Source organism: Lynx rufus, unplaced genomic scaffold (assembly GCF_022079265.1).
Source record: "Lynx rufus isolate CCGP_SWC_20201006 ecotype Redwood Valley unplaced genomic scaffold, mLynRuf1.p SCAF_10, whole genome shotgun sequence".
Taxonomy (NCBI): Eukaryota; Metazoa; Chordata; class Mammalia; order Carnivora; family Felidae; genus Lynx; species Lynx rufus.
The window spans coordinates 87,380,661-87,402,628 of NW_025814824.1; the positions used below are offsets into that span (position 1 = coordinate 87,380,661).

Below are 21,968 nucleotides of genomic sequence, written 5' to 3' on the forward strand. Positions count from 1 at the left end.
TGTAGAGGTGACCAATGTAGGATGAGGTCATACTGGACCTTAATCCAGTATGACTGGTGTCCTCAGAAGAAGGGAGAAGATGGGGCACCTGGGTGGCTCAGTCAGTTGAGTATTGGACTTTGGCTTGGGTCATGATCTCACGGGTTTGGGGGTTCGAGCCCTGCATCGGGCTCTCTGGTGTCAGCACAGAGCCCATTTTAGATCCTCAGTCCTCTCTCTGCCCCTCCTCCCTGCTCATTCTCTCTCTCTCTCTCTCTCTCATTCTCTCTCAAAAATAAACAAACATTAAAAAAAAAAATTTAAGGGGTACCTGGGTGGTTCAGTCAGTTGAGTGTCTGACTTCGGCTCAGGTCACGATCTTGTGGTTCATGAGTTCAAGCCCTGTATGGAACTTGCTGCTGTGGGCGTGGAGCCCGCTTCGGATCTTCTGTCCCCACCCCCCACCCCCACCCCGCCTCTTCCCTGCTTGCACTCTCTCTCTCAAAAATAAGTCTTGAAAAAATTTAAAAAGAAGGAGGAGAAGAAGAAGGAGGAGGAGAAGGAGGAGAAGGAGGAGGAAGAGAGGAAGAAGGAGGAGAAGGAGGAGGAGGAGGAGGAGGAGGGGATAGAAGAGACACAGACACACAAGGAAAAAGCCATGTGAGGACGGAGGCAGAGATTAGGGTGAGGCATCTTCAAGCCAAGGAACAGTATGGATTGTTGGCAACACCACAAGCTAAGAGAAAAGCACAGGACAGATTCTCCTCTAGAGCCTTCAGAGAAAGTATGGCCCTGCTGACACCTTGCTTCTGGACCTCTAGTCTCCAGAACTGTGAAAGAAAAACTTTCTGTTGTGTAAAACCACTCAGCTTGGGGTACTTTGTTTCGGTAGCTTCCGGAAACTAATGCGCTGGGGCACTAGGGGGCGCCCTGGGCACCTGCCCCATAGCTGGGAGTTTGGGAGGGCTCCCCACACAAGGGGGCATTCAAGCTGAATCCCAAAGCTGGGAAAGTGTGCCAGGCGGAGAGGATGGTGCAAAGGCCCGGGAGTGGGAGAGCGCTAGGAGATCCCAGGAGCCGAGAAGTCAGTTTGGCCAGAGTTTACTCTCTAATGTCTCAGAACTGAGTCGCTTCCCAGGGGAGCCCTGCAGGAAGTATTCCCTGATCCCTGTAGCTAAGACCCAGAGCTTGCAGCAACAAAGGGTAGTGTGATTCTTGTCCAAGGAGGGATATTCCACAGTGTGTCATACCAGGGGGAAGGTGCCAGCATGCTTCAGCCTCACTCGTCCCCGGGACATGAAGCCCATGGCCAGGTCTGAGTTCAGCGCTGTTCAGCGCTGGTCACAGTAGACGACTTGTGCCTGCCGCATGTTCTAGGGGGACCAACTGTCCTGCTTGCCCAGACTGAGGGGTTTCTCGGGACATGGGATCTTCAGTGCTAAAACTGGGAGCATCCCGGGCAAATGGGGAAGGCTGGTCTCCTTGGATTGGCCGAATGCAGGATGGATGCTCCTTTTCTGGGCCCAAGGTTCTGCTGACTCCTCTAGAAGGACCCTTGTCTGCTGTCTCCTGACCAAAATCTACGGGTGTCCAGAGGGCTGATCCTCTCTCTGACACCCTTGCCCACATCATTACACGTCTATGAATTCTGCCCTTTCTCCTAAAGTGACTACATCCAGGGGTGCCTGGGTGGCTCAGTCAGTTAAGCGTCCACCTCTTGATTTGGGCTCAGATCGTGATCTCACAGTTCGTGAGTTCGCGCCTTTCGTTGGGCTCCACATGGTCAAAGCCTGCTTGGGATTCTCTCTGCCTCTCTCTCTCTCCGCCCCTCCCTGGCTCACACTCTCTTGCTCAAAATAAATAAATAAACTTAATAAATAAATAAATAAATAAATAAATAAATAAAGTGACTACAGCTCCTTTGCCTTAAACTATGCCTTTATCATCTCACTGGATTACAGCACTGGGAATGATATTAATACAACCAGCTCTAATCTCCTGAGTGCTTACTTTGTACCAGACTCTGTGTTAAGGACTGTAGGTCATCAGACCCTTTTCTAAAATTGTTTATTTATTTATATTTGAGAGAGAGAGAAAATAAGCAGGGGAGGGGCGGGGAGAGGGAGACACAAAAGCCAAAGCAGCCTCTGTTCTGTCAGCACAGAACCCAACGTGGGGCTCAAACTCACAAACTATGAGATCGTGACCTGAGCTGACGTCAGAGGCTTAACCAGCTACGCCACCCAGGCGCTCCGATCATCCGACCCTTTTAAAGGCCCTGGAAAGAACGTGCTTTCCTCACCTCCATTAACAGGCAAAAACACGGTAATAAACATAATATAACAACTAACGCTCATATTGAGCTTCTGGAGGTCGAAGGAGGGTCCGCACCACTCACTGCCCGGTACAGGGCACAAGGTTACACTCACAAGGGAAAAGATCCCACCCAGCTCATGGCCCTTCCCCCTCCTCTGCCATAACCTCAGCCCCTCTCACCCTCTCTGGGCACTGCCTGCTCTGGGGAAAGGTGGTGTCTTGGGGTTGGAGGTGGCCAAGGCCCCCTGGCTTCACAGAGGGCAAGGAGAGCCCGTGCTGGATGAGGATGTACTTAACCAGTCTGGACGCCTCGGGGCTCGAGCTGGAAACCAGGCTCCGGCTTTCACTGCAGGGGACAGTCCTGTAGGCGGTGGTGCGTGTGTCCTGGGCGAGTCTTGGGGAATGGGAGTTAGCATCACGCTGCACCCTCTGTGGGGCAGATCTGTCCTATTGCTGCCAGACCCTTTGTGCCTGCCCGGGACTGAGCCTGGAATAGTCCCCTGCGGGGAGGAGTAGAACACAGACTTTGGTATCCCGCAGATCTTGGCCGTGTGAGCTGAGGCAAGTCACTTCACCTCTCTGAATGTCAGTCTCCTTGTGGATAAAATCAATAAAAATAAGATAATTCATGGAAAGCATTTTCCTTAGTGCCCGGCACATAAAAGATGCCCAGCAAATGATAGATATTCCTAACAGAGTGGGCGCTTAATGAATGCTCACTGGGTCACTAGTGAAACTATGACATGTGGGGCTAGATGTGTGTGAATTCACTTATGTTCATTGGCAGGGCTGACTCCTCTATCAGACCTCTGCAGAAGGCATAGTGCTCAGGACCTACCATACGTTGAGGAGCCCATGAAAGTGTTTTAATTTATTTTAAATTTTAATTTATTTTATTTTATTATTTTTAATTTTTTTAATGTTTACTTATTATTATTATTATTATTATTATTATTATTATTGAGAGAGAGAGCTAGCATGAGCAGGGGAGGGGCAGAGAGAGAGGGAGAGAGAATCCCAAGCAGGCTCGCGCCATCAGCACAGAGCTGGACACGGGACTTGATCCCACAAACCGTGAGATCATGACCTGAACCAATGTCAAGAGCCAGCCACTTAACCGAATGAGCCACCCAGGCATCCCGAGTTTTATCTTAAAATAAGGGGGGAAAAAGGGAATATAATAATGATGAACGTATAATAACAAATCCAGTCTAGATGATGTTCATTCTTTATACCTATGGTTGTAAAATACAATTTATACTTCTTTTAATGGAGAAAGGGCCCCATGAAAGTCACAATGTGACCTTGAACGTAGGTAAATTGTTTGTGGTTACGACTTCACGCGCAAATATGAGTGGCTGTATTTGAGCATGTGCACACATCTCTGTGTCTGTCTGTGAGCATGCAGGTGTAGTGGGGGCAGTTTCCAGAAACTTGAAGGGGAGGGAGAAGGCACTGAGGGTCTGATCCGAGGCCAGGAAGGGACAGGTAGCCCTGTGGGTGGCCCTCACCCAGGAACACCACCAGGTGTTCAAAGTGGTGCCCTGGGCAAGGAGAGGGTTTGAAGGACTTGTTGTTCTGGAAGATGACAGCAGGGGGCGCAAGGAACCAGCACTGCCTAGACTTCAGCCTAGTTGGCCCTGGGACTCCACACATTTGGACAGAGGGTGACCTTTGTGCCACAGGAGGGTACTGTGGCCTCACTGCACTGAGGGGGCCCACAGTGGGTCGCATGCTTGTCCGGGCCTACCGTGAGGTGGGCCTGCTGACCTTCCAGTCCAGAGTCCTCCCACTGACTGGGACAACCCAGGGACCGCCAGGGGCCTCATTCACAGGCACCTGGTGGCTCTGCAGGTGGCCTTTCTCAGGCCCCACTCGCCTCCAACTCCCCATGCCTCACCCCTCAACCTCTAGGAAGCCGACTGCTCTATAGCCCTGAGGTCTGTCCTGAGACCGAAGACCTTTTATTTACTGCACACTTTCTCTGTGCGAGGCAGCCTGCCAGAACCATCCATGTTCCATCACTTTAAAATCCATGAGAAAGGTTCCATCAAGATGTTCAGGTTACATGAAAAAGGCAGGTTGATATCAAAGCTGACTACAAAGCTTCAGTAACCAAAATAGTGTGGTACTGACTCAGACATCCAGACCAAATGACTAGAACAGAGAGCCCAGAAACAAACCTAAATATCTATAGCCAGTTGATTTTTTTTTAAACACACGTCTTTTTTTTTTTTTTTTTTAAGTAATCTCTACACTCAACGTGTGGCTTGAACTGACGACCCTGAGATCGAGTCGAATGCTCTAATGGCTGAGCCAGCCAGGCACCCCTGGTCAGCTCACTTTTGACAAGGGTGACAAAACGATTCAATGGATTCAAGAAGAAACAATCTTTGCAACAAATGTGCTACGACAGCTTGATAGCCATACACAAAAGAATGGAGTTGGACTTGAAGGGAATCAACGACCTTGACCACATTCTTGCTAGTGTCCTTTGATGCACAAGTTTCAATTTTTATGATGTCCAAACATAGAACTACCTTACAACCTAGCAATTTCACTCCTAGGTAATATACTGAAAAGAAATGAAAATCCACACTCACACAGAAACGTGTACACGAACGTCCGCAGGAGCACTGTTGATAATTATCAAAAGGTGGAAATAATCTACGTGTCCATCAGTGGATGAACGAGTACACGGTGGTATGTCCGCACAACGGAATATTATTCAGCCATAGAAAGGAACAATAGACATACCGACTCATGCAGCAGCTTGGCTGCACTTTGAAAACATACTGAGTGAAAGAAGCCAGACATAGGAGGTGACAACAGGATACGATTCTTTTCATAGGTGACATCTAGAATAGGCAAATCCATACAGTCTGAAGGAGGTCAGTAGTAAACAGGAGACAGGAGGGAGAGACGAGGAGTGATCATTTAATGGGTAGAAGTGTTTTTCTGGAGTAATGAGAAAGTTTTGAAACTAGAGAGGAGTGGAGGTTGCACACAACATCGTGAATACACTGAATGCCACTGACTTGTACACTTGAAAATGGTTGATTGTAGGTTATGTGAATTTCACTTCAATTTTTATAAAGTAGGGTGATAAAAAATAGCTGTTGAAGAACAATATAAGCCCATTTGCCTTTTTTATTTAAAACTTTTTTTTAATGCTAATTTATTTATTTTGAGAAAGAGAGAGCCAAGTATAAGCAGGGGAGGGGCAGAGAGGGGGAGGGAGAGAGAGAGAGAGAGAGAGAATACCAAGCAAGCTCCGTGTTGCCAGCCACCCTGGGATCATGACCTGAGGTGAAATTAAGAGTCAGACACAAAAAACTCAGCCACCCAGGCGCCCCTAAAGTGTTTTCTTCCTTTACAAAAATGTATCAGTGGGGTGCCTGGCTGGCTCAGTGGATCTAACATGCGACTTTTGACGTCCAGGGTCCTGAGCCCAAGCCCCATGTTGGGTGTAGAGCCTACTTTATTTTTTATTTATTTTTTTTTTAATTTTTTTTTCAACGTTTATTTATTTTTGGGACAGAGAGAGACAGAGCATGAACGGGGGAGGGGCAGAGAGAGAGGGAGACACAGAATTGGAAACAGGCTCCAGGCTCTGAGCCATCAGGCCAGAGCCTGACGCGGGGCTCGAACTCACGGAGTGCGAGATCGTGACCTGGCTGAAGTCGGACGCTTAACCGACTGCGCCACCCAGGCGCCCCGAGCCTACTTTAGAAAATGCGGGCACCCTGGTGGCTCAGTCAGTTAAGCGTCTGACTCCTGAGTTTGATCCTACGGTCATTGGATCAAGCCCCGTGTCGGGCTCTGTGCTGAGTGTGGAGCCTGCTTGGGATTCTCTCTCTCCCTCTGCCCCTCTTCCCCATTTGCAGGCTCTTTCTCTCTCTCAAAAAAATTTTTTTTGTAAAAAAAAAAAAAAATGTATCAAGCGGGTGCCTGGGTGGCTCAGTCAGTTAAGCGTCCGACTTCAGCTCAGGTCATGATTTCATGGTTCATGGGTTTGAGCCCCACGTTGGGCTCTATGCTGACAGCTCAGAACCTGGAGCCTGCTTCGGATTCTATGTCTCCCTCTCTCTCTGTCCTTCCCCTGCTCACACTCTGTCTCTGTCTCTCTCTTTCAAAAGTAAACATTAAAAATTTTTTTAAAAAAATGTATCAAGGATAATCTTTAGGGTGGCTCTCCAAAGGAAACAGAATCACTCTCTCAAAGAGATACCCATACTCCCATGTTCATTACATTATTCACAATAGCCAAGATATGGAAACATCCTATGTGTTCACTGATGGATGGATGGATAAAGAAAATGTGGTTTATGTGGGAATGCAAGCTGGTGCAGCCACTCTGGAAAACAGTATGGAGGTTCCTCAAAAAACTAAAAATAGAACTACCTTACTACCCAGCAATTGCACTACTAGGCATTTATCCAAGGGATACAGATGTGCTGTTTCGAAGGGACACATGCACCCCCATGTTTATAGCAGCACTCTCGACAATAGCCAAAGGATGGAAAGAGCCCAAATGTCCATCGATGGATGAATGGATAAAGAAGATGTGGTATATATATATATATATATATATATATATATATATATATATATGGAGTATTACTTGGCAATCAAAAAGAATGAAAACTACGTGGATGGCACTGGAGGGTATTATGCTAAGTGAAATTAGTCAGAGAAAGACAAACATCATATGACTTCACTCATATGAGGACTTTAAGAGACAAAACAGATGAACATAAGGGAAGGGAAACAAAAATAATATAAAAACAGGGAGGCGGACAGAGCGTAAGAGACTCATAAATATGGAGGACAAACAGAGGGTTACTGGAGGGGTTGTGGGGGGGGGATGGGCTAAATGGGTAAGGGGCATTAAGGAATCTACTGCTGAAATCACTGTTGCACTAGATGCTAACTAATTTGGATGTAAATTAAAAAAATAAAATTAAAAAACATTTTTTTAAAAGATAGGAAAAAATAAGAAAATAAGGTATACCATTATTATAAACACTATTCGTATTCAAACATAATCTCAACATGACAAGTCATTTGCTCAGAGAGTCCACAGTATCACAGGCAGAAAGCATGAGGTACCTGAGAAAAAAGAATACAAAGGGAGTCCTGGAGGACAGCATAATTACCCCAACTACAATGAAGAAAGAATTCATTTGTTTTATATGTGGGTGTTTAACATGAGTAAGATTTGACGATGGTTAAGGGGGAGATTCCAAGGAAAAGAAACGGCCAAAGCAAAGACATGTGGCCAGGAAATTATTAAGTTTGTACAAGGAACAGCAAGAACTTTGGGCAGAGAAACGGTAGAGAGCAGTGAGAAACAGAATTACTAAGGTTGGTCATGTTTTTGCTTGTTAGAAAACACACACACATAAAGGAAGGACACAGATTATTTTCATTGTTTTCAAATGTGATTCCTAAATGTCTTGTAACAAAACTAAAGCACCACACTACATCGTTGTCAAAAACCCAAAACATACACACATGCAAACCCACAAGTGAGGAGATGTAGAGCACTGGTTCAAATGAGTGTAATTCACCGTCCTAGTCTGACTGCAAGGAAAGAATTGAAAGCAAACGCATTCAAAATCCTTCACAGAATGCCAACAAAGGAATATTTAAAAATGGAGTTCCAGAAGCTTGTCATTTGGTGTCCTATAATGTTTTAGTGATGTGATTATCCTCAAGCATGCTATTATTATGAAACAGTAAATCTGATGTGAACTGGAAAAAAAGAGAAAGAAAATGTGGTTTATGTATATAACGGAATGTTATCCAGCCTTAAAAAAGAAGGAAGGTCTGCCGTTTGCTACAACATGAATGAATCTGGCAGGTGCGATGCTGGGTAAAGTAAGCCAAAGGCAGACACTGTGTGCAGAATCTGGGTGGGAAAAAGTTGAACTGCTGGAAACAGAGTAGAATGGTGGCTGCTGGGCTATGGGGTAAGGGGAGTGGGGAGAGGCTGATGAAAGGGTATAATCTTTGCTAAAAGATGAATGAGTTCTGCGGACCTAATATATAAATGGTGACTAGAGTTGATAATCCTACATTGTCTAATTTTTCAAAGTTTATTTATTTATTTTTAAGAGCGAGCGAGAGAGAGCAAGAGGGACAGAGAGAGAGAAGGATAGAGAGAATCCCAAGCAGGATCAATGCTGTCAACGCAGAGCCCGACGCAGGGCTTGAACCCACAGACCGTGAGATCATGACCTGAGCCAAAGTCGGTCGCTCAACCGACTGAGCCACTCAGGTGCCCCCGGCACCCCTGTATTGTACAATTTAAATTTGCTAGGAGAGTAGATCTTAAGACTTCTCACCAAGGGGGGGGGGGGGGGAGAAAAAAAGAAAGATAGCTATGTAAAGTGATGGATGTATTAATTAACTTGATTGTGGGAATAACTTCACAATATATACACATATCAAATCATCATGTATAATTTAAATGTATCACAAACTTAATAATTTTTTAATTTTAATTTTTTTGAGAGAGAGAGAGAGAGAGAGAGAGAGAGAGAGAGAGAGAGAATCCCAGGCAGGCTCCACAATCCACACAGAGCCTGACTTGGGGCTCGATCCCATGACCCTGGGACCTGAGCTGAAATCAAGAGTCGGACACTGTACCGACTGAGCCACCCAGGTCCCTCAAATGTATTACAGTTTTATTTGTCAATTATAACTCAATAAATCGGGGGGGATGAATTACTGACAGTAGTTTGAACAATGCTTGCTTTCTAGTTGTGTAACTTAGGATACGGAACAAGAATCTTTTCTCAGCATTGATGAGTGAACACACTCCTTTCTGAGTTTAGATCAACTTCAATTTTATCCCTTGTACTTCAATGTCATGAAGTATATCCGGGAGTTCCTTTAATGTGCCGGCATCACTTCCTCTGGGACACCTTCATCCTTCATCAGAGCCACATTCGTCGTCACCTATGTCGATCAATTTGCCTTCACTAAGTGTCTCTGGTTGCACATCTGGAGTTTCTGGAACAGCAACGAGCTGCTGTGTCAACATCCCCACAACAGGCTATTTCTTTTATCACCCCATTTACACTCTGCATTTCTTTGCTGCACTTTTCGTCTTTGTTGGCCGGTTCCTTCATCTGATTATCCGGTTTTGTAGCCTGTCGTCTGGGTTTATCACTGGGAGACAGAGGTCAACACGACCCCGAGCTTTGGGGTCGGTGTGTGAACTGAATACCGTGCACCGTGACCAATCAGGGTCAGGCTTTGGAAGAAGCAATGTGATTAGTCACTGACCACCAAGCACACCCGATATTGCCGTAGTCATGGGTGGACCGAAGGTTTGTACTTCATGCAACTGCTCATAGTTCATAGAACATGGCAACTGAAATCTGAATTGTGTTGTTGAGACACTGGCGTTATTTCACTGAACCGCGGTATCTGAAACCCGTTCTGCCGTGCAAAGCAAGGACAGCTTGATCATGTATGTATTTGTACAGAAGGCTGTTTCCAGGAACACCACTAAATTATTAATAGTGGCTTTCTCTGGGATTGGGTTTGGGGTCTTATAAACTTGTATACTTTTTTTTTTTTTTTTTTTTTTAACAAGGCTGTAAAGCTCTGGAATCAGACAGACCTTGGACTGAAGCCACTTACTAGCCGTGTGACTTTTTGCAAAGTATTAAACCTTTCTGAGAAGCGTGTCTTTTTTGCTTTTAAAGTTTATTTATTTATTTTGAGAGAGAGCAAGGGAGGGGCAGAGAGAGGGGGAGAGAGAGAATCCCAAGCAGGCTCTGCACTGTCAGCGCACGGAGCCCCCACGCAGGGTTCAAACTCACGAGCCGTGGGATCGTGACCTGAGCCGAGATCAAGAGTCAGAGGCTTAACTGACTGAGCCGCTCAGGCGTACCTCCCCACACACTTCTTTTTTTCTAAGAATCATTTCTGTGTAGGAACGACGGTAGCACCTGCCTCACAGAGTTGTAGCGAGAAGCCAGTGAGAGGACACAAGAAAATCGCTTAGCGCGGTGCCCGCAGAGAGTCTGTGCTCCACAAATGTCGTCATTGTTATCATCAGTCCTCAACTATTAGTCCCGTAAGCATTGTAGGCAAGGCAGGCGCTATGGCAGCACTGGGGAGGCCAGCCCCGCCTGGAGGGGAGCAGAAATGCACCAGATGACCTTTAGAACACCTTCCAGGGCCGCTCCCCCCGGCCTCTAAGGTCTCAGGCTTCCTTGCTGCCAGGCTAGGGGCTGGGTGCCAGTGGTTAGTGCCCTCCCCCAACACAGAACTCTACCAGCTTGGGCAGATCCTGGGCCACCTCTTGGCCAGCAGGTGAATGACCCCTCGGGACATGCTTCAGTGACGTGATGTCAGCCACGTGTCCCATGGGATCAGTCTTGCCAAGAAGCCCGCGTTAATACCAGATCCAAAGCCCTGGTAGCTGGCCTTTGGAGTTGGCCTGAATGCAGACAGACTCTGCAGGTTCTATGTTCTCTCCTCTTCCGAGCATACAAATTGTTTGCTTTTGTTTTTTTTGTTTGTAACTTTTTATTTTGGGTAGGCTCCATGCCCAACGTGAGGCTTGAACTCATGACCCTGAGATCAAGAGTCGCCTGCTCTACCAACCGAGCCAGCCAGGTGCCCCTAGTTTGTTTTCGCATAGACGTCTGTGCCCCTGCCCTGCATGCCCCCCAGTCTGATCTCCCTGGCAGGGTCCAGTCTCAGCCCTGCCTCGTCTCTCCCTCCGTGTCCACTTGGGCCTTCCTCTGAACTCAGAGATCACCTACTCTACATCTGACCCCTGCACTTCTGTAATCTTTTTTTTATTATTATTATTATTTTTTTTAATGTTTATTTATTTTTGAGAGAAGGAGAGAGACAGAGCATGAGTAGGGGAGGGGCAGACAGAGAGGGAGACACAGAATCCAAAGCAGGCTCCAGGCTCTGAGCTGTCAGCACAGAGCCTGATGCGGGGCTCGAACTCACAGATCGTGAGATCATGACCTGAGCCGAAGTCGGACACTTAACTGACTGAGCCACCCAGGTGCCCCAGCACTTCTGTAATCTTGAGAAAAACCTAGTAGGAAGGCACTATCATCCCTATTTTTCTCAAAGGAGAACAACAAAGGTCATTCAGCTGAGAGCCTACTTTGGGATTCAAATCTTAGGGTTCGCAGGCTTCCAAAGTCCAAAGTCTTGCCCCAAACATCCCTCTTTTCAGGAGGTGGGTATTGACCTCTGTTGGCTCTCCTGGGGACTGGAGTCATGTCCTTTGGGCTTCCATACCACATGGCAGCTTGCGAGGGCAAGCAAGGGGATTTTGGCTTGGGCCCACATCACCTAAGCCCATTCTATGCAATACAGAGAGTTGGTTTTAGTGTTTCTCAAAAGGGGCACGCTTAGTATTTGGGGTGAGTCCGTTCTCTACTGGGAAGATCTATCCGGTGTCTGGAAGGATGTTTAGCATCCTCTGGGCTCAAAACGTCAGATGCTCCCAGTTACTGAGAAAACAGAAATGATGGTGCCTCTGGAGAAGGGGCCTGGGGAAGGGGTACCGTGCCCAGGCAAGACCAGCCTGTTCCACAAACAATCCCAGAAAATGAAAGCTTGGACATGGATGGAGTGGTCCCAAGCTCCACTCTGGACCGTGCTCATTCCATGCCACAAGCCAGATCTCTAGGCTCAGTTTCCTTGTCTGTACAAGGGGATAGCCACAACGCAGTCATTCACAGAAAGCATTCAAGACAGGTCCTGGCCCACAGGACCCCCTCAATAAGAAGCTGTTGACACTGAAACAAATATGGTGTCCATGAAAATTAGTTAATCAAGCAGGGCAACAAAGTCTCATGCCAGAAAATGAATCTTGACTTTTCTTCCTCTTTCTCTCTCTCTCTCTCTCTCTCTCTCTCTCTCTCTCTCAAATCTAAAAGCAGATAATCCCTACAAGACACATGTTTCCTGAAAACTTGTTGAGTCAATGGTTCTGACCCAAGGGAAGTGACAACTTGTCTGGAGAGATCTAACAAGCACACTGACTTACACATAGTTTTCCCTAGACTTTGGAACCGGCAAAGGAGAGAGAAATGACTTCTGAAGCCCAGAGGCAGGTTTCTGGGCCAGGGGGGCTGGTGGGTGGAGACCCTGAGTAAGACAGACAGGAGGTAGCCCACCCCTTCCTCCTGGCACAGGCCCAGATCCAAAATCGAAACCTCACTCTTTAAGGTAGTTTTACACATGGGAGAAAATATATGTTTATACATTTACTTTTTTCAATTTAAAAAATTATTTTTTTTAATAAAGGAAGGGTCTTTTTTTTTTTTTTTTTTGAGTACTCCAACATGGGACTCAGACTCACAATCCTGAGATTAAGACTCCCATGCTCTACCGACTCAGCCAGCAAGGTGCCCCTCTATGTTTATATATTTAATGCCTGGCAAGAACATTAGAAACAGTCATACCAGTTCTACAGATGGAGAAACTAAGGCTCAGAGCAGGGAAATGACTTACCCAAAGTCAGAGTCCTAGAAAATCACAGAAGGACCCCAGCTGTAAATCCAGAGCTTACACTGCTGTACAGGAATGAGGAAGCAGAATGACCATCTGGTAGTTGTTTCAAGGATCCGGCAGTGCCGTCTGGCAGTGGGATGTGGCCCCACGTCAGCTGGGGCAGGAGTACCTCTCCCTCCCACCGTAGCTGGTGTGACTTTGCCCAGCTGGCTACAGAACTATACAGAACCAGGGGGGAAGGGGAGGGGTCATGGTCAGCACTCAACCTGAGAAACCAAGCGGGCTTAAGCAGCCTGGAAGACGGGAGCTCCCAGTGCTGACGCCTTTGCTCACCAGGGCAGAGTTTCTGCTTACAGCAAATTGGCCGCCGATCTGGAGGCCGGAGGAATTTGGCGGATGGGGTGGGGGTGGGGTCTGTGTGGGAGGTGAGTGTGTCCGTAAACAACTTCCTCCTTTCTATGAACTCTCCCCTGTTCCTTTGTCGCCCCCACCTGGATTATAAAATCAGGGCATCCTCCTGTTTGGAGCTGCACCAAAGGTGAAGTGTGGAGTGGAGGGTGGAAAAGCCACAGATGTGGTCCCGAGAAGGCATTCTCCAGGAGCAAGGAGTGATTCGTGCAGAAGCCAGACTGAACATTTCCAACCTGTGCGGTCTCTGATCATGTGGGTCACCACTCTGCTTGGGTCTCTAGTCTCATCGTTCCTCCCCCCGGACACCCTGCCCATCTTTCAGACACAGATTAAAAGTTACCTACTTTGAGACGCCCTCTCTGACTCCACCCGGACGGACGGAGCCAGATGCCCCCGCCACTGTACAACTACGACCTGAGCTTCCATCCACCACAGAGCTCATCAGGGACGTTAACTGCTGGGTTGTCCGTCACCCTCACTAGACTCCAGGGACAGGAACCGTGTGTCCTGTTCCCCACCAGGTCTTCAGTCTCTGGCAGCTCAACCAGAAGCGTAGGTCTCCCAAAGCATTAGTGCCTGGAGGCTGAGGGAGAGACCCAGGAGCCCCGCAACCTCTCTCAGTGAAGTGGGGGAGTCAGGCCTTGTGGGGACCCTCTTTGGGCAACTTCCTTAATTTCTCTATGCTTCACTTACTGATCTGTAAAATGGGACGGATCTGCGTGTAATGCACAGGGTAGGACAGGTGGGAGCACCGGTGGCAGGGGTGGTGGTCATGACTGTTAGCTCTATAGATGGGGACATGGAGGCTCAGGGAGGGATATGCCAGGTTCACAGCGCCCAAGATGGATGGGGGCAAGCCTTGGACTCCAGTCTGGGCTCTGGCCCCCGTGTTTCTTCTCTCCGTTCTATTCTTGTTCTACCTGCTCAGCCAGTAAATAGCCAATCAACAGTTACTGGATACTTACGGTGTGCCAGACTCCACACTGGCTGTTGTGTGGTTAATAACAAAAAAGCTTCCCGCTAAGAAGTGGGGCCTGGAGACCATGGGCATTAAGGGTAAAACCCTCCAGGGTTCAAATTCCAGCTTCTCCTCTTGCTGGCCGTGAGATATTACTAAAGTCCCTAATCTCTGAGCCTATTTCCTCCTCTCACGACAAGGGGAAAATCGGACCTTCCAGCAGGAGGGCTGAAACAGGCACTGACTCCACACTTGATGGATGCCAGCAGTTCTTATCTTACACATCATCTTACTCAAAAAATAACTAGCCTGTGCACATGCTGGTAAATTCTCCCTAACCCTTACCCAGGACTCCAGCTCTGTCCGAGGCCACCACAGTTAAAACTTCTTGTGCATCTTACCAGACGCCTGCTGCACACACCCGCAGACACGCACACTCCTTACACACGTTCTTTTACACAAACTGTAGCGGCGATCTACGCGGTTCTTTTGCCCTTTCCTGTTTTTTTAAAATCTAAGGTATCTTGGAACTCGTTCGATGTTAGTGCATATTGAACATTTTTCGTTTTAGTGGCTGCACAGCATTCCACTGTACGGATTATTTCTTAATGTGGTTGCTGTTACTATCATCAGTGTGGGATCTGCGAGGACTCGGGCTCCACAGAGCTGTGTCCCGGCTCTGCCTATAAATGACCGAGTTACCTGGGGCTCCATGCTCCCCACAGGTACTATCGCGGGGGGTGGGGGGTGAAGGATATGGGTGCAGAGGACCCACCTGGCGGGTTCCCAGCGTCCAAGTGCGGGTCAGCGTCCAGCGCGTGCAATTTATCCCCCCGGGCACCTTCAGGTTGGGTTAAGATTTCGGTGCAGCCACTCCGCCGTACCAGCAGCACCAAACGCAGTGAGTTTTCTGGCACAAACGATCTCGGAACCGGTTAACAGGTCGTCCGGCCTCGGCACCCGGCACCGGAGCAGCAGCAACGCGCAGGCACCGGTTACTCACCCCGGCCTCGGCGGCTTCACCGCTCGTCCCCCGGCGAGCCCTGAAGGTTACAGCAGTCCCTGTCCCTTTAAGGGGGCCGAGCCCGTGTTCCGCTACTTCCGCCCCAAACCAACATGGCGCCAGTAGGGAGCCGAGGGTGTGAAGGCACGGAGAGAACTCCCGTCAAAAAAATGGCGACGCCCTAGCTGCCGCGCTCGAGCCGGCGGTGACGTCACTTCCGGGGCGGAGGAGGTTGAGTGGTGCAGTGAGGGACAAACAAAAGGAGGCGCCGGAGGGGCGCAGCGGCCGGCGGCGGGACGGAGCGGCCGGGGCGCGGGGCTGCCTGCTGGGCAGCCGGACCCGACGGGACAAGGTGAGTAGGTGGGGCGGGGAAAGGGGCGCGAACTGTCACCTTTAGAAACCCACTCCTACCCGCCCCCAACCAGCTGCCCGGCCCCGGCGCCCCGGGCAGCTTGGGCTCTGCCCGCCCGGGCTGGCTCCCTGGGGGCCCCCCCCGCGGCTCAATTTGGCCCACTTCCAGGCTCCCGGGTATTCCAGGTTTCCGGGACCCCACCCTCTCCCCGGTGCCGGGGCGCGCGAGCCCCCTCCCAGGCACCCCAGTGCCTCCCTGTGCTCTACAGACCGGGAGTTTCCGCCTGGGCTCCCCCAGGTCCCCTTGTCATCCCCTGGGTTTCCCTCAGATCCTAACCCCTACACGCACACACTCCCCCCTTGCTAGAGGTTCCACCTCTGAGCTTTCTCCTTGGCAGCTTTCATTTCGTTTTCAGAGGTTTCCCCTGTTCTCTTCTCCTGGGCTCCTGGCCCCGGGACCCCTCCCTCCTTTTGATCAGGCGGGAATAGTGCCCTGACTTGGGGGGCAGGATCCCTGGCCAAGATCTTGGGCCCCCCGTGTGAACAGGGGTTTCTAGGAAGAATGGTTCAGGGTCCGAGACTCCAGGCCCTGCCCACGTCCTGTGCATCCATATGGGCCTGAGAACCAGATCTGATGCGGTCCAGGCTGGGGATCCAGCAAAGTTGGTTACCAGGCTGAAGGAGCATGGCCGAGGTGGTTGGGGTTCATGATGATTCTGCTTCTTTTATTGACTGCTTCTTCCCCTTGGTCTGGACTGTAGTGAACCAAGATTCGGCTGGTTCTCAGCTGATGCAACTACTGCCTTTTTTGGGAAGGAGGAGAGATGGTTGGGGGGGTGGTGTCCAACAGCCTTCTGATCAGGACTTGGCTGGAAGGGTGGGGCTGATCACACTCCTCTGATGCTTCTTCCCCAGTTCTACTCCAGGAAGACTTTTGAGGATGAGGTGTGAGGATGAGGAGGGAGAGAGCTTGGGAAGGGAAAGGGAATTTGGGCCTAGATTGTGGAGGAGGGATTCAGTGCAGCCGAAAGGCTCCCATGGATCTCTCCCACCTTTTCCATTAGGAGTTTCTTTAACCCCTCTGAACAGAGAGACCAGCAGTCAGACCGACTGGAGGCAGGAGGAGGAGGAGGTCTGCTATTGGCGATACTTCCTGTGGAGGGGGTGGGGGGGGGGGGTGGGAGTTTGTTCAGAGCGACTGGGCAGTGCCCATAGCTCAGTCACACTGAGCATTGCCTTCGTGAAGGTCAAGTCTTTCTCTGGCTCTCGAGGGAAGGCAATGACTTGTTCTGGAGGGCTGGAGAGATGCTGGGGCATGAATTAAGGGCCTCTGCCTCCCTGTCTTCCCGGTCTTAGTGGTGCTTTGGGGTAGAGTCTAATATCTCTCTGCCGTCCAGGGCACAGAGCAGGGGCCCAAGAAATGTTTGTGACTCTTGCCCCCAATCTCCCTCCTCCCCCAAACTCAACCATATGCTTATGTGCTCCATCCCTTGGGCACACCCACTAGGAAGCAGTTTCCTCTGCAAATTTTGAGTGGCCTTTCTGGACAGGAGAGGGTCCTGAGGACTGCCCCAGTAGGTCAGAACGTGGGGAAGTGGCTGGGCCTTGCGTTGCTATCTGGCTTGGCCTGGACCTCACCTGTAGGAGCTGGAGGGAAGGGATTGGCCTGGTTCCTGACTGCCTCTCCTGAGAGTGGCGGTGATTCCACATTTTCACATGGGGACACTGAAGCACAGGTTAATGGTCTAAGACCTCATGAGAAGTCGGGTGGCCCTAGAGCCCAGTACACCATGTCTCTATCCCTTGATTCATCCAGCCAGCCAGCCAGCTATTCCTTAGTCAGTGCCTGGCCTGGACCAGAAGTGATGCTACAGAACATAGTCCCTGGCCTCCTCTGAGCTGCAGTCTGGGAGGAGAGGCAGGCAGGAAAACGTTGATACAATGGCCAGCGTAATAATAGAAATATTACAGAGGAAGGAGGCATTAGCTCAGGGTGAATATGTTGGGAGTGTGCGGTGTGTGTTTCCTGGAAGAGGTGAGACTAGAAGAATCAGTGACAGGGAGTCCTGAGGCCTGACTTCTGGTCCGGGCTGTGCCCTGGGCAAGTGACTGGGCTGCCCAGCCTCAGTGGGTATCCTGTCCTTGAGAAGGGTGGGGTGGATTAGAGTCTGGCTTAGTGGCCTCTGTGCCTTTACAGCTCTAGGTGCTTTACTGCTAGTGGCCGTCTCCCTTGTGTGGATTTGCTGGGTTATTGACTTCTGTACCTCTCCTCTGGGTTGGAGACTGTCTTCTGCTTCTGTCCTCCCAGCATGGTGCCTAGCACTGAGTAGGTGTCTTTAAATGCTTACTGGCATAAGTGGTTAAAAGGCTCCACAGTCCCTCTTAGAGCCATTTGAGTCCCTTTGTCTGCCCGTGCACTCCCCACCTGCGCTCCCTCCTTCCTGTTAACTCCTGCATATCCTTTGGCCTTTCCCGATGGCTGGGGGCCACAGTCTCAACTCCTAGTGGTCTGGATACTCCCCCTTACCCCTACTGTAGTCTGATCACACTTCTGTTCCCACCCTGCTAACTTGTCTTTTCCAGTCTTGTGAATGGTTTTGAGCAGAGTGCCTCGCGTGTTTAGATACTCACTAAATGCTTCCTGACTAACAGGTGCTGGCTGGGTTTTGTGTATGCGTCGAACTCGTGTGTCTGGGCTGAAGCTGTGCCTTTGCCTGGACTCAGCTTGCCCCACGGGAACTCACGTCCCGTGACTTCCCACCTCCGGTCCTAGATCTAGCCAGGCAGAACCACTCAGCGTTGTCTAGATGTCGCGTTCTCTCCCTTCCAGGCGAACTTGTACTCTTTCTCCAACCTCTGCTCTTCCTTAGAAGTCAATTCAGGCGACACCTTTCCCAGGGAGCCTTCTCTGACCCCACCGGTCTGGGTCTCCATAGCTTCCGGGTACCCCCAGAAGCTTCCTCTGGGTCCCCGTAGCTTCCGGGTACCCCCAGCAGAGCCCTGGGCTCCCAAGAGCTGACTGTAATCGTTGCCTTGGCGTCTCCCAGTAGGCTGTCTGGTTCTCTCTTGTCACCCCAGAGCCCAGTCCGGGGCCTGGCACTGAGCAAGCACTCAGAAAATGTTGGCAGCACAGCAGGTAACTCTTGATAGCCACACACATCCCTGCTGACAGTAGCTCTTGCTTCCTCATAGGGAGGCAGCTTCCATGGAGCGAGAGGAATGCCAGGACCCTGCCCAGACAGACGTGGGCCAGCCTCAGCACCGACAGCCAGCACGCAGATAGCAGAACCGTCCACGGGGTAAGGACTGGGCCCCCCCCCCCCCGCCCCCCACCGCCAGGCCAGCCTCCAGTCAGGTGTCTGCCCCAGCCGAGGGGGCAAAGGGCAGTATCTCCATCTCTGCGGTCCTTTGCTATTCTTACTACGGGTCCAGGGCATCTAGGGCAAAGGTGGCAGGAGAGAGTTCTTCTTCCTCCTCCCGACTCTGTGGCCAGCTGAGGAGTATGTGGTAGCTGTACTTCAAACGCCAACATTAGGTTTCCTTGCGAACCTCTGTTTTTTGTCTCCCCCAGCCCAGATCTTGTCGGTCTGACTTGTTAACCGGACCGTCCTGTGACCACATTTCCCAAGGTGTTGTTCCGTGGAACGCCCGTACCTGTGGTCGCAGTGGTTGGATGACTCTGGGAAACAACTTGACCTTGCTGTGGGACTTCTTAGCCTTGACTGCATCGAAGGGAGCATGATGAGTCTCTGAGAGGGGGCCGGCAAGTTGCATGTTGCCACAGTTAATTGATCGCGTGGACGTCTTTGGGGACTGGGGTTCCTTGGCCCACGCTTTGGAAAACAGTTCCCAAAGGTGGGAAAGTGTGCTGGTTGGGACCCAGACTTCATAGTCTGGGATGTGGGTTTGGTGAGTGACTGTGGGCCAGCCGCTGTACCTCTCTGAGCCTCTGTTCCCTTAGCCATAAAAAGGTGATGATTTTAGTACCTCATCTTGCTTTAAATATGTTGATATAGGGAAGGCACTTAGCAGCGTGTGTCCCAGGACGTGTCTCATAACCTTAGCGGGTACGTACGTGGATAGATTGCTGTATCATTTGTAAAACGCACCCTTGTCAATGATTTCCTCTGATCATTTGGGGAAACTCAGGCAGTGGCCTTCATCCCTCGTTCATAGATGTGGGAACTAAAGCTCCAAGTGGGGAAAGTTGCCCAAGAGTTCAGGAAGGCAGGCGGGGATGTGGGGCTGGAACCAGATCCTGGAATCCTGAGCCAGGGTCCTTTGTTCTGTGCCCCGGGCCTCGCTGCATCCACCTGTCACCTCAGCTTTTTGTTAAGGAGGGCCTGGCCCTCCCCAGCCTGGATTTTAAAAGAAACAGTAATTTTTTTTTTTTTTTTTTTTTTAACTATCAGCAGAGTTGCATGTTCATTATACGTTTTTATAACACTTTGATTTTGATGTCACGGAAAGCGAAAGTCTCCCGCGATCCCATCTCCGGAGCGGTGAATGGGGAGGAGGGTATCATTCCACATGTGGTGTTACTGTTTGCTTATTTTCCCCATGTCAAGTCTTGCTAGGGCGGCTGGTTCACAGCTTGCTCTTGTTTCATTTCCTGGTTCCCGCAGGCCCTCTTTCCCAGGCCCGGTTGGATCCGCGCGCGCGCGCGCGTGTGTGTGTGTGTGTGTGTGTGTGTGTGTGTCCCCATCAGCACACCCCCACTGCCCCCATCCTCACCTTTCTGGGGTTTTGAGCTGTTAGCGCATTGACAACAGCACGAAGGGGGGTAGGAAATACCTGGTGTGTGATTTTGTGGACTCTCCTGTTTACTGAGAGGAGGTCAGCAAACCCCAGCCCTGCCCTGTAGGAGTTTCCTGTTGGTTTTGAGGAACTCTACCTCCTGGAGAGGAAGGGGAAGCCTGAGGGGAAGTTCTTCTGGCCAGGGACGAGTAGGAAGCAGCAGGTCCAACTTATCTGGGATCAGAAATCCTCCTCCGTGCCAGGGACAGCTTGGAGAGAACGGCCTGGGCTGGCCTGAGAGGTTTCGGCCTCCTCTGTCTACCTAGGGCAGGCACCAGGTTGGGGGGGTTGGAAGGGACATGCACGAATTGCTGTGTTGCCTGAGTCTGGCCCTGACTCACTGACCCTGGCAATTCCTGGGGGAAGTCTTGGTCCCTTTGGAATGCTCCTATTGGGTTTTGTTTTGTTTTTAAGATTTTATTTTGGGGGCATCTGGGTGGCTCAGTCGGTTAAGCATCCAACTTTCGGCTCAGGTCATGATCTCGCAGTCCGTGAGTTCAAGCACTGTGTGGGGCTCTGTGCCGACAGGTCAGAGCCTGGAGCCTGCTTCAGATTCTGTGTCTCCCCCTCTCTGTGCCCCTGCCCCGCTTATACTCTGCCCCTCCCTCTCTCTCTCTCTCTCAAAAATAAACATTAAAAAAATTTTTTTAAAGATTTTGTTTTTAAGTAAACTCTACACCCAACACGGGGCTCGAACTCACAACCCCAAAATCAAGAGTCACATGCTCCACCGACTGAGCCAGCCAGATGCCCCTCTCCTTTCAGGTTTTAACCTTGAGGGTGGGCAGGGGAGGAGAAGGCAGAGGGCCTGCCCTGTGACCCGGGTCTGAAGATGCTCTGTTGGGGCAGGAGGGATTTCAGGCCTGGCAGCCTGGTTTTGTGGTCTGGCAGGGTCGAGCTGGGAACGAAGTGTCCCTGACCTGGTGGCCTTCTCAGGCTCCCTGACCTGACCCTCTTCCTCACCGGGTTCCCTCCTCCTGTTCTTTCCCTGCAGTCTCTTTTCCTTCTCTCTGGAGACACTTTGGCTCCAGGAATTGGGCTGTCCGCCTTCTCCCTCGTTCTAACGGCAGGGCCTTCCTGTCCCCCAGTTGTCCCCAGTGGCCACAGTCGGAGCACTGGGTGGTATGTCGGGTCACTGCATACATATGGCAGCTCCCCGCCACGGTCTCCTCTATGAGATGGCTCCACCGTCAGAGACCACAGCTGGGACTCGAACCCGGAGCTGTTAGCTTTGGCAGCCTGTGCTCTTTCCACCCCACCTTCCGTTTTTCTTTTTCTCCAGGTTCTCAGGCTTGGAGGTACTTTAGAGCTTCCCTGGGGTAGGGGTGGGGGGGGCTTGTTGACAATGCTGTTTCCCCGGAGACCCATCGCCACACACCTGGGCAGGGGTGGGCCCAGGAATCTGCATTCTGAGGACGCTCCCAGGCTGTCGTGAGGCGGCCGGTCTGTGGACCATCCCAGGAGACACTGAGCAGGGCGATGCTTTCAGCCCTGGTCCCCACCTCTGGCAAAGGCGTCCATCTGACACCCTTGGTATAGAAGCAGGACCGAGCTGTCCTCAGCAGCGGGGATTCTAGTGACTTCCCAGAACGTGTCGGGGGGTTAACCGTCCCTTGTCTAGGATGTGTTGGGACTGAGGTTTCT

At 50.5% G+C, this 21,968-nt stretch overlaps 2 protein-coding genes across 6 annotated transcripts in view; one reads left to right on the forward strand and one right to left on the reverse strand.

Moving 5' to 3' along the window:
• KYAT1 (kynurenine aminotransferase 1) overlaps positions 1-15,225 on the reverse strand; it is a 33,958-nt gene extending 18,733 nt beyond the window's left edge. For 2 of the 4 annotated variants that reach the window (XM_047070614.1, XM_047070604.1), the window contains exon 1: positions 14,949-15,225. The gene's annotated coding sequence lies outside the window, so the exon portion shown is untranslated. Of the gene's footprint in view, positions 1-12,804; positions 14,908-14,948 lie in introns of those variants that run through there. The other 2 variants (XM_047070597.1, XM_047070623.1) reach the window with 2 other exon arrangements.
• Positions 15,226-15,432: 207 nt separating this feature from the next.
• LRRC8A (leucine rich repeat containing 8 VRAC subunit A) overlaps positions 15,433-21,968 on the forward strand; it is a 29,092-nt gene continuing 22,556 nt past the window's right edge. The window contains exons 1-2 of one of the 2 annotated variants that reach the window (XM_047070634.1): positions 15,433-15,528; positions 18,720-18,826. The gene's annotated coding sequence lies outside the window, so the exon portion shown is untranslated. The remainder of the gene's footprint in view (positions 15,529-18,719; positions 18,827-21,968) is intronic. The other variant, XM_047070642.1, reaches the window with a different exon arrangement.